Source organism: Micromys minutus (assembly GCF_963924665.1).
Source record: "Micromys minutus genome assembly, chromosome: 15".
NCBI lineage: Eukaryota > Metazoa > Chordata > Mammalia > Rodentia > Muridae > Micromys > Micromys minutus.
In genome coordinates, this window is record NC_137984.1 from 8,173,897 (window position 1) to 8,187,424 (window position 13,528).

At 37.9% G+C, this 13,528-nt stretch overlaps 1 protein-coding gene across 2 annotated transcripts in view; it reads right to left on the minus strand.

The window, feature by feature from the left end:
* The window catches only part of NKAIN2 (sodium/potassium transporting ATPase interacting 2), a gene marked incomplete at both ends in the record, with an annotated part of 975,028 nt that overhangs the window by 336,938 nt on the left and 624,562 nt on the right, over positions 1–13,528 (minus strand). The gene's annotated exons all lie outside the window — the stretch shown is intronic.

The window sequence follows — 13,528 nt, forward strand, 5'->3', positions numbered from 1 at the left end:
TAGTAAAAGTTAACAAAAGATTTTTTTCTAAGATTTTAATAAAATTCTTTTCCTTATGATCACTAAGGTGTTTTCATTGGATATTGGAAGTTTATCTTCTATCTCCACAAAGAACTTGGAAGCCAGAAACTCTAGCTGAGGGAGAGAGATAACAATAAAAATGTCCCAATCAAACTGGCTGTCTGATAAAGTAGGGTTTAATTTAGGACTCAATTTGTCATCCTGGATCATTCCAAAGCTAAACATATTTTTACCAGGTACACACATCTTATTTCTTATTTATTTATTTATTTATTTGGTTGGCTTGTTCTTGAGTAAGCCTGCACCAATTTATAGTTCATAAATGGAAGTAAGACAAATTATCCTGTGTAACATCTGCTTTGAAATATAAATTTAGGAAGCGTGGTGGTTGAACCGAAATTGACGAAGGAAAAAAAAAAAGACTGAAATATATCACAGAAAAAGGGATTCAGTTATTACCAATATAAGTGATCTCCATCCAATAGTCTAAACCCTGAGTTCATACAACACAGGCTCTAAAGCCTTCCACACTCTGGCTCACAGGCATCTAGAATGCTTACATAACAAAGATATTGAAAAATTTTCTGAAGACTTGTTTCTCTTTTTATTTTTTATTTTTAAATTATTCCATTTGTTTACATCTCAAATGATATCCCACTTCCTGGTTACACCTCCACCAACCCCCTCCTATCTCACATCTGCCCTCCCTCAAGCCCTCTGCCTTGATGAGAGTGCTCTCCCACCCACTCACCCTCTCTTGCCACACCACTCCAGCATCCCCCTACACTCGGGCATCAAGCCTCCCCAGGACCAAGGGTTACCCCTGCTATTGCTATCAGTCAAGGCCATCCTCTGCTACATATGTATCTGGAGCCATGGATCCCTCCAGACACATCCCTTGCTTGGTTGTCTAGACTCTGGGAGAACTGAGTGGTCAGGCCAGCCTCTGTTGTTCTTCTAATGGGGATGCAATCCCCCTCCGATCCTCCAGTCTTTCTGCAGCTCCCCCACCAGGTTCCCTTACTTCTGACTGATGGTCACCCTAAGCATGCACATCTGCATTGGTCAGTTACTGGCCAGACTTCCTCAAACCGCCACATTAGGTTCCTGTCAGCAAGCACCTCCTGACCACAGTAACAGTATAGACACAGGTGGGGCAGTCTCTGTTTAGCCCTTCCTTCAGTCTCTGTTCCTTTTTTTTTGGGGGGGGGTGGGGGTGGCCCTCTTCTTTCTTTGGACAGGAACTGGGTTAAAATGTTGAGAACCCCACCCCTTGACCATCTCTATCTGCTACAGGAGGTCTCTATAGGATCTGTCTCCACCTTCTCTGCCCATTTCAGCTAAAGTCTTCCCTGTTGAGTTCTAGGGGCCTCACATTTCCCCAGTGTTTGATCCTATGGTGAATATCCACAGTTCCTCATCATCCCCCCCCCACATATTTTGTCTGATTTCCAGGCCCTCTGTACCTCTCTCACATCTCCAGATCCTGATGTGCTGCCACCCTTAGTTTGCCACCCCTCCTTTCTCCCTCCCCGGTACCCCTTTCTCCCCACCTCCATGCAGGACTGAAGCATCCACATCCCGGTCTTCCTTCCATCTATGCTCCATGTGTTCTGTGGGCCATATTACCGTTCTTTTGTTGTATAATTTTCGTTCAAGTTTCACCAGGGCCTGGTTATTTATAAACATACAAAAACTGATTCCTTTCTTTACATCAAGAAAAGCAAAGGAGAACAATAGCCCAGAGTTGCTCATGAACTTTGACCAATGACTCTAGACTTTGTTGACATATTCTTTGTTGAATTTGACCTAAGATTTTGAAATCCTTTACTAAAGGACAATTTCATAGGCTATAAACATTATCTACTCTCTGTCAAATAGTATTTTGCTATTTATTTCACGCTGGCCTCCAACTTCGAACTGTGTGGTCTCAATTTCCAGAAAGGGGTACACCATTAATTACACTTACTTTACTTTTAATGGCTAGTTCCATTTTAAAAATCATGGCATTGGTCATAAGACATTAAGCAGATGATCATTCCCATCTGTAGTTACTTAAACATTTCATCTATTATACTATATAAAATCACATATGTGCTAATATCAATACAATACACATACATATAACTTTATGTGACTATATACAATTGCAGTTTCTTTAAAATGTAAAGAACCAAGATTCTCATGTGGTTTCTAGCTCTGCTACTGCCAGGATTTTAAAATACGTTTTATGAAAATTAAATTGTGTGTGTAGTCTACAGTCTTATTCTTGTTTAATTGCTTATTTTTTCTGTTTTTCTACTATATCTATTGTTTTAACTAGTGATATAGCAATTGAAAACTCAGAGTTGTGATAAAATACTTTATCACTAAATATGAGATCTGTCTACTTTCTATTCTTTCAGACTCCGTTTGGCTTACAATCTTCATTTACCATTGTGTGAACCAGTTCCCATAATATTTGGATATGATTAGTAACGTACATTTTATGTATACAAATGTAAGACACATTTTCTTTACTTCCTATTCTGATATGTTTAGGACATATAGAAATGGTGTTGCCAAATATTCATCAAAACTTAATAAATATACTGGAAAAAAGACTCTGTAGTGAAGTTATTTTTTAGGATTTCTTATTATGATTGACATTTGAATGCTTTATTTGCTCAAAAGTAGGGTTGATCATGAATGTTATTAGCAAAGTATCTATAAACATACTATGAATATGAAGCATTTACATATGAAACACCATACACATTGACAGCATGAGATTTCACATCAGAGATACAGTGGTATATCCACACATATGCAAAATGGAATTACTTCTTGCAATGACAACTGGTATTTTCTTTTAGTTTATGCTTCAGTACAGGATTAAAGAGAGAAGTTTTCCCAAGCTTTGGAGACCTTTTATTCCCCCTCCAATACACAAAATATGAAGGTGGTAGAAATATTATAAAAAAGCTGAGCATTTTAGACATTGTATACTTATTGAACCATAAAGAAATTTTACTGCAGTTTGGGGTAAAATGTTTTCAGGGCCAAGAGAAGAGTCATTTCAAGTAAACACTGGTAATTTCCAATCACTATCACTTTCAATTAGACTCAGAGAATGTGGAATGAACCCAGCATTTGTAGGAATTTCTATAGTTAGAAGTCAGCATCTCCTAATGGCTCATTTTAAAGACATTATAACTCAGCCAGTTTAATTAGCTTTAGGAAGAGACATCTTATCTCTCTCTTTTTTTAAATCTGCTTTTTGACACATAAAAGCATTTATTTGAAACTGCTTTTTAATTTTTTTTTCTGCCAGTAATTTTGCCTTCTTTTCATTATCATCCCTATGCAGTCTGGACATTGTTTCCTGATCACTTCCCACGCCTTCGACAGGAGAGGTACAGTATGTCTGCTTCTGTACATAGGCTCTGCGGGGGCCTTAAGTATGGTGGCTACAGAAGTTCTCCTCCCTGTACCTCTTTAGAAACATATAGCCACTATTTAAGGGGAATAAAAGTCCACTATATTTTGCATCCAAAGATCTTAAAAGTTTATCAGTTTAAATGAGTGTCTAGCAATTTGCCTAGAGGAAAAGTAAATTGCACCAAAACTTTAGATTTGGCTATGACTTTCTTTAATATAAGAGCTTGGGGGAAAGAATCTTTAAGATATGTCATCAAATATGAAATAAGAAATGTCTTGTGCTCTAAATTCTGATACAGATAAAAGTTTTGTGTCATGCATTTGAAAAAATATAATTAAGAACAATGGCCATACTTACAGGCTGATGGTGATAAGGATGTGGTGAATGAAAGTGAATTGTAACTTTCTGTTTGACAATGGAAGATGGAGATTTAACTATTGTTAGATAGACACATGAATCCAACAAAATAGCTAGTTACTTTGAAGAGGATAAAATAAGTTTTGAGCTGGCAGAGACATTTTCGAGTTCATATCACTGATTCGTTCGAAATGACATGTAATCTGTGACCCAGAACTATTTCTAGGGCCACTTATTGCCAGGTCAAAATGGAAGAAATATTTCTCCCTCATACCTCAGAGTCTCAGAGTGCATGACTCAATGCTTTTTATTAAATTAATTTTGTGTTTAATTTTGTGTTGGTGTGTGTGTGTGTGTGTGTGTGTGTGTGTGTGTGTGTGACTTATACTTGACCATAGGGGCCTTTGCATTCTAGAATAAGACATTTCATCTTCTGGAACTGGAGAGGAGGCCATTGTGGGGCTACTGACCTAGATGCAGGGGGCTGTAGTCAGTTCTCTGTAAGACCATCAAGTGATCTTCACTGAGCCATTTCTCTATGTCTCATAATTCTTAAATCTTCTTCTTTGGAGTGGCCACCATAAAGAAAACAGTAGTAACTCTAACCTGCTTGGAACTGTCATTGTCCCAAATTAAGAATTGAGCTTTGTCTTTTCTCTGTGCACATGTAAGAAAGAATAGCCTTGACTGAAATTCAGGAATCTTAAATCTACAGTAGCATAATTCTTCATGTCCAACATAACTCCTATTCAAAGTTCAGAGAATCTGCAAATGCCCCCTTTCTGGTTGCAGACAGCCTTATTTTAGGTATAGATACAACTTGACTTGGTTGAATATTTACAAAAGTATAGAATGAACCATTGTTTTAAATTTCCTGTATTTGGTTATTGAGGTTTGAAATTTATCAGTGATAATAATTCCAAATTCTGTGAATTAATTTCTAGTTTTACTGTTTTCCACTAACATATCATATGAGCACAAGCATGCTGAAGCTATTACAGAAGACTGAAAATACACAGGATTAACCAGAATGCAGGCCTCAAATTCCCATTCCTATCACAAGGTAAGGGGAGCAGTAGTAGTGATGGGGGTAATATAAAATGAAACATCAGCATAAGAAGTAAAAGAAGTGTACAATTGTGGTTAGAAATTAATGCTAATGCTAGTAACCAGTGGGAAAAGCAAAGTTTGAATCTGCTGTCAGCCTCTATATGAACCTGTCTTCTTCCTCCCTTCCCCATTCATCATGGGGCTTTTCTAAAACCTTGACATAAAGGGGCTGGTATTGATCTTCATTTTGCTTTGACTTCTCCCAGCTAAATACTCTTCACTGTGTCCTCCACAGAGTCACCATCTTAATAGATACTTTAATTTTTGGAATGACATATCTCACAATATATTGAATGACCCTTCATCCCCCAAAGAAAAATAAAAGCAACAAACAAACAAGCAAAATGATCTTCATTAAATGCTAACACTGGATCAGTGCTTAGTTAGTGTGCATGAACAATGCCTATGCATTACACAGATGTAAAGAGCCCCTAACAGATGCTCACATGGGCTGCCAAATTCTGCACTTCATTCAATTGAAAGTTTCCTTTCCCTGCAATGTGTCAATGTCTTCACACTGGGTATATATGATTCCATCCAAAGAAAGAAATGATTGTTATTGGCAACTACTTTGTTTCTTTATTGTCTTGAGTTTGCTCCCCAAAAATATTCTGTTTTTCAGTATCTTAATCTGAATCCAGTCTGTTATTGCTGTTTTCATCTTTTTGATGCCTTCTGCTTTAGCAAGGAGATACTCATATCTCTTGTATGTCCCAATTAAAGATACAATAACTATATTTGTGACTGCTTCATAAGATCTTATACTATGTCCTACATATGATTCTTTAACAAATAAAACTAAAATGGAACAAGTAAGTACATGTCTCTTCCTCGGAGAGGCTCTACCCAGCAGTCAACTCAGAACGATAGTTATCCACAGCCAAACAGTGGTTGGACCTTGAGGACTGTTCTGGAAGAATGGAAAGGATTGAGGGTCCAGAATGGGGTAGGAACTCCACAGGGAGACCAACAGTGTCAACTCATCGGGACCCTTGGGCCTCTCCGAGGTTGAACCACCAACCAAAGAACATACACTGGCTGGGCCTAGGTCTATTCGCACCTCTGTAGCAGATGTGTAGCTTGGTCTTCATGTGGGTTCCAAACAATTGGAGGCTATTGCAAAGCTGTTGCCTGTCAGGTCGATGTGTTCTTCTGGCTGTGCTGTCTTGTCTGGCCTCAGTGGGAGACAATGTGCCTTGCCTCACAGAGACTCAATGTGGCAGGGTGGGGACACAGGGGGAAGCACACCTGCTCAGAGGAGATAAGGAAGGGGGATGGGCTGAAGGATCGTGGGAGGGGGTAACTGGAAGGGGAGCAGCAAGCAGGATAAAAAGTGAATAAGTAAATTGATGATGATGATGATGATGATAAAACATGTTTCTACCAGAATTCCTTTTTAACTCCTGACAGAATATTGATCACTGTTACAAACAGCTCAATAATAAACCAGTTGCTCTATAGATGGGAAAATGCATATTTTCTTTCATGTATTTATGTAGTCAGTCATTTAGACTTTCTTAGGGATATATTGAATAAAATTTCATCTAATTGTTGTTAAAACTGCTTTACTTGTGTAATTTTAGCTTCTGTAGTGTCTAGTCAGTAACCCTAACATCATGTGCACATTTTAAATTTTTCTGACTTTTGGAAGTTAACAAATTTCTCAGGTCATCTATGTGCATTCTTTACTGCAACATAGTAAGCTATTTCTTGAAAAGCCCCCTGGTTCCTTTTAGTTAAGAACAACATTATAGAATGGGGTCTGTAGGGTGAGCACTCTATTTGGTTTTTGATTTGAGAAACAGAACAGTGTCTTAAACTGTGTTGTTGTCTGTTTTAAACACCGTGACTAAGATACAGTTCATTTAATGGTATTTCCTTCTCCCTGCTAATGTGCAGAACACTCAACACAGCTGCTCAAAGCCAGGCTTCAGAAGAAAGTTCCTTTTCTTCTTTCAAGAGAAGGTCAGTCATTCTGAACGAAGCATAAACATGGTGTCCAGAGGAGGAGAGAGGTGTTTCTTTTTTATTAATTATTTTATTTATTTCCATTCCAAATGTTGCCTCTCTCCAGGTACCTCCTCACAGAGTTCGTGCCCACCTTCCTCCCTTTTGTCTCTGAGAAGGTATCCTCCAATAACCCCCACCTCCCACTCATCAAGTGTCTATAGAATTAGGCAGGAGAGAGATGCTTCTTGACTAGAGCACTTCCCTAAGTCTGCTTATCCTTAGCCCACAGTTTAATGATTATTGTCCAAAGGCACAATTTTATAATAACTTGTAAGTTTGATAAGGCTTCATTCAAGGCCCGAAAGTTCTTTGTGGAGGATACTAATTGTCATTGAGGGAGAGAGAGGAGAGAGAGAGAGAGGGAGAGAGAGAGAGAGAGAGAGAGAGAGAGAGAGAGTTTCATAGGAAAGAGAAGAGGAAAGGGGTAAATGTGAGGGGAAGAGTGGAGGAGGACTAATATTGGGGGATTAGGCAGAGGGAGCATGTTTGGGAAGAAGCAAACATGTAGGTCCAAGCTAGGTTATGAACAGCTATCTAACAGACTCTAGGTCTTCACAGGTGGTGCTACAGAGCACTGAAAGGACCACAAACACCCCCAGAATCAGAGAAATAAGTGATCTGCCCAGTGACAAATTGGAACAGGTGGCAAGTTTCCATCCTGCTCCACAGTGTCCAAGCATGGGATAAGCACCTAGAATAAGCCAGAGATCTATTGTGGGTCCATAAAAGGCAGCTCACACTGAAAATTAGATTGGCATACAGGGTGCGAAGCATACATTTTTAACTTCTTTGAGGTTTTGGACTGAACTGTGCTCATAACACCTATTTCATTCTCTTTCCTTTGATAGAGGATTAGCTCAAACCCATCATCCCTCAGAAAAGTTTTATAGGAAATGCATTTTATGTCTTTAGAATATCTCAGAGGGAGAAATAATTCATAGTTAACAGAGCCTTGCCGTTTTCTTGGGATTATGTGCTTGCAGTTGGAAGTCTAAGGTTCCGTGCTTGTAAATAACTTTCAGCTTAAAGGGTGACCCGATTAAGTCAGTTGGTTCAGGTGGCTGAGGAGGGGATTGTGAAGGTGCTGAATAATTATGGCGGACAGAATCCAGAATTCCTCTATGTCCTCTATCAATTGACAGAACAACGGGATGGGGCTGTTATGTGCCATTTTAAATAAACAGTACAGACACACTTAGTCCCCATCTCACAAGATTGACATGGCAATTTTGTGGCACAGGAATGGTGCTCCAACTTCAGTAAAACGAGATGACAGGTATGTGACAGTGAATCCCACCATAAGCTGCTAGCGCCAAGTGTACGTCCTTTATGGCTATGGTCCATGCAGTTTTGATTTATGAAAGGAATCTCTTGTCTGGTCAAAATGAAGTCTGGAGATATTTTATATTTAACTGATTTCTAACTCTGGTATTTGAAAATTTTGATTCTATACGTTTTTTTATTATTCTGATTGCTTTGGCAGACAGTTATGCCTTACCGATGTCTGTCAAAGACAGACTCTACTTCTGCTGTCGTCACATGCATACACAACCACACCCACTTAAAGGGACGGGTTTAACTGCCTGAAGCTGCCTTAAGGAACAGGAAGCCTTGAAAATGTGAAGTGAAATGCTTAAAAAAAATGTGACAAGCAGGCAGATGCTCGTCAAAACACTGCTTAGAAATGGGCTCAGGATTTTCCTTCTAAGATGTAAATACCTGGATGTTTACTTATGGCCAATGTTTTTTATACCTTGATAATTTGAAGGGAATTATAGTCTCATGATGAAAAAAACTATTTTATCATACACACACTCATGCATGCAGTGCTAAGAAGCTATTAGCAGCCATCTTCACATGTAGAAATTTAAAAAAAAAAATCTTTCATAAAACAGTCTGCAAAGCCCTTTAAAAATTAGCAGTTTACAATTTTCAATATGTATTTATTTAGGGGAAAAAAGCAAATTCTGTCACAAAAATCTTGTGATATTTTGGGGGAAGAAATGAATTTTAAAGTGTGTTCAGTCTACTCTACTCAAGGAAAGCAGTGGCAGAGCCTTCGAGTCAGAAAGATGACTCCTCATAACCTGCTCAAAATTATCTCCAGCACCACCTGCCATTATTAATATGCAGAAAAAGAAGAGCACTTGAGTTCCGGTGCAGTAAAGGAGACCTGTGACACCTGGATGCTCTTATCCCAGTGACATCCATGCCTCCTGTCCTTTCTGGATTGTCACAGAATCACTTAAGAGAGCTGCGATTTAGTGTGAATGCTTCTTAAGAACATTTCATCTGCACGTACATTGGAAGTCCATCTGCATCGGAAGAAAATACACAGGCCCTTTTTATTTCTATCTTTAGTTTCTGTTAAAATTTTAAGCTTAAGCATCTTGTCTGGCTTCGGGAAAGGTGCTATGATGTTTCAGAAAGTGAGGCTGTGCTGCAGGGAGAGTTCCAACTCCTTACCAGCTAGAGCTGGGCAGTGCAACTGCCTGGTACTGAGAATGTCCATCCAGAGAGGAGAAGGGATGGTTCCGGTTAGTGTTAGAGTAAATTGCAGTGCATCCTGTTCTAATTTAATGCTTGCTGACCTCATCAAACTTACCTAACTAGCAACCCAATTCTTACCTGAGAAACCTGTTTATGGCCTTTCAAATAAATCACCTGGGGTTAAATCCAGAATGCTTGGCTTGAGACCATTGAGTCATGTTCAGCTTTGTCAAAAGAACCCTGGATCTTTGTCAGAAGAATCATTGCAGGGCTGTGGAAAATCTTGTAGATAAACAGAATACACAGTACAGAGCCCAAAAATCCTGACACTGATACACTGTCAGCACGAAGTTAACAATCATTACACTGACCAGGTTTAAGAAATATTTGAATTTATTTGCTTTTCATCTGGAATATTTGGCTGTTTAAAAAAACTTTGTTACATTTATGTAAAACTAGAAAAACCTGAACCTGACAGACATGAGAGGGATATCCTTGACCTCTTTGACACAGGAAAATTTTTTTGAGCAGAACGTCATTAACAAGGGCACTATGATCAACTGTTCATAACCAGGACCTCATGAAACTCAAACTTTTGTATGGCAAAGAAAACTGTCAACAGGACAAAGCATCAGGATACAGAATGGAATTGTCTTTTTTTTTTTTTTAAATCAGCTGCACATCTGATAGAAGGTTACTCTTGAAAATATATCAAGAGCTCAAAAATAAAGGCAATCTGAATGAAATTAACAAATAATGGGGATACATAGCCTTAACTGGCCATATCTTATCATCTAATGAAGCTTCCAGTACCAGGATTGTGTTACATCTAATTAAGTTGTTGGCCTAAGGAGTCATATAAAAATTCCCAAACAACCTAGGTTGTCACCAAGACTATAAGTTTCTTATCACTAAATGAGAGCAAGTACCCACTGCATAAAAAATCACCTACATAACTTATTAACCCTGGAGAAATTGAGCTGGTGCTTACACAGAGCCTTCACCCTACCGTTCCAGTGAATTTGATACAGGGAGGTATTCTGCATGCTCCAAAAGGAAAACCAAACACCAAGATAGTCACAAGCCATTTGACCTAAAATGATGCCCTGGCTGTAAGATACACTAAGGCATTGGTGGCACAAAACTTGTGAAAATAACCAATCAATATCTGATTTGATGTAAGGCCCTCTCCATGTGATAGAACCCATAGCTAACACTGCTCAGAAAAGCAAGAACCAGACTAGAGAGTCTAGGAATGTAAGGTAAAACCATATACTACTTGTCTGCAAAAGAAAGTAGCAACTAAAGGACTTTTAGTGACATTTTGCTGAACTCATAGATCAGTGCCATGCTCAGTCATCATCAGAGAAGCTTCCTCCAGTACAGAGTGGAAATAAACTCACTGTGCAGAGAAGTTGTAACACTCAGTCCTCAGTGAGATGTATCCATCACCTCCCCCACACAGGGATTACAGAACCCTACAGAAGAGGAGGCTGAATAATGTAAGAGCCATGTGCGGTAAAGGACACACAGAAAACAAGAATCTCTAAACATGATCAGAACTCATACAAACCCACAGAGCCCGAGGCATCATGGACAGTGCTGGTATGGGTCTATACCAGGTTCTCTGCCTATAAACCATGGCTTCCAAATTAGTGTTTTTCTAGGACTTTTGACTGTGAGAATGAGTGGGTGTCTAATTCTTGTACCTTCTCTTAAATTCTTTTCCTTCTCTTGGTTTATTTTATCCAACACTTATGTGACAATTATTGTTTTAGCTGATAGAACAACAAAGGACTATGTTCTTAAACCAAAGAACTCCAAAATACAAATTTTCTTAAATAATGAACTGTGTTTCAAGTTTTAATGGGAACATTCACATTATTTCTACACTAAGGTTAAGCTCTTTTATCTACTGAACCCACGGAGACCACACTATCAGTCTCACCATGTATTCTCTTTCCTCCCCAGGATGGTCTAGAATTCTAGTGAGCATTCTGGAACTTGGTGTTGTATGCAGGAAAGATGACATGATGAACCCAAACTGAACAGTCATTAATAAAGGAAGTGTTCCTTGGGTTTTATCATTTTATCTTATTAAATTACACTATTTAAAAACTGTATCAAAATACTTATAATATACACTTGGAAATCCCTTAAGACGCCCTCTCAAGTCTCTCTCAAATAATCATTAGATCAATTTTTGGAGAATATAATGAATTATTTCAATGCGACATCTCTCAGATAGGAAGAATTTCCCATCTAATTTCTGGCTTATTTAGATGTTTTATTTAGATGTTCATAAACATAAGAATAATGAAAAGAAATTTGAGGATCATTGTCATTACGTAGTGATGACTTCAACAAATTCAATATAAACAAAAAACTCATTAAGAAAAACTCATGAGGAGAGGAACAGAAGAAAAATAGTAGTCATAAATGTTCAATAAAATATCCCAGGTATAAAAGTTTGTTGCATTTTAATTACTTGTCCTTTGTTGATGTTGATGTTTAAAACAAATTTTATGGAAGTAGAAAAGTAGAATAAATCAAGTCATACAAAAGCATATGTAGGAATTTCCCTTGTATCAATATTTACTTATATGCTTGAAAAGTCCCCACTGAGTTCCTCTGTATCTTTTGAGAATTCAAAAAAATGTTTTAAGGAAAGATTTTTCTCAATACTGCACACCATTGCTTTATTGTCAGTCTGAGATGAAGCCTTTTAATTTATTCTTTCAGTAAACCATTTAGATTCTGAAAACACATAATGCATGATCATTTTCCAAATATTTTAATAAAGCAGCTGATGTGCTACAAAGAATTGTGTTATAAAAATTGAATCTCTCTCTCTCTCTCTCTCTCTCTCTCTCTCTCACACACACACACACACACACACACACACACACACACAGACATATCATTCTCTACATTTAAGCATCTATATATTTACTAATGAAGTAACAGTTCATTGAAATGTTTCAGAAAGTTTGACTATAGTGATATTCATTCCAGGATCCATACTGACCAGTAACTTGACTAGTAGATTCTAGTTCATCAGCCTCTCTTTTAAATAATAGATATTATATGAAAAACAAAAACTACTAATTTATGGAGGTAACAGGTGAGTTCAAATGAACTCAAATGAAGATCCATACAGACAGGCTCCCACTGGCTTGTCCTAGTTTTTTAAATATTATTCTAACAGTTTTAAATAGGATAACATTAACATGCAAACAAGTTCAGCTTCTTTTAGGTCTGGAACTTAACATATTTCGATTCCCCTAATTATAGAAACAATAATTGTCTGCATGACTTTTCTCTAATCAGAGAAAAGATTTTCTGTTTCTATGAATGTGTTTAGCATTTTGACCTAAATTGTCTCTCCCAATTTCAATGATGAGAACATCTGGAAGGAATTAATGACACCTGCCTGGTCTGTCATTTCACCCAAATTTTGTCTAGATTCCTGCACAGCCCCGCTTAGAAGCCACACTCATCCTCCCTCCACACCATAGCCCTCCAGTTTAATTTCAATAGACAAAGGGGATCGTTTCAACAACCTGCTTAACTTCTTTGTGTTTAGCTCGCTTTCTACACTTCTCCCTCCTTTCCACCCACATTTCAAGCTGGCTTCTAATTTCAAGCTACCTCAGTAATATGCTCTTGGTTTTTATTTACACTCGCTGTCATCAGTGAACTATCCTGTTCTTACTGGAAATTTCCTCTGTCTCCATTTGTAAGTTCTCATCTGGTTAACTACAGGACTTCATGTACACTTCTTAGTAAATTTGGCTGACTCTCTAACTAGTTCAAATACTGCTTCTTTGGTGGGAATCCCTTGGTACTAAAAATGCACTGAACTATGGAGTCGCTGATGTTTTATTTTAAAATGATACACTTATTTTTATTTAATAATAATTTAATTTCATTTTTAAGACAAAGAGAAATCATTAGAAATCTATTGGCCAATCAACTTTAATATCTTTTTTCCCCTCCAAAGCAATAATTTCAGGACTAAATTTTCTTTCTTCTAGCTGGGTACGATATCATGGACCACGCAGGAGAAGCATTCCCATCTTAGTGGTGAGCAATAGCTTTCGAATTGGACTTAAGGAC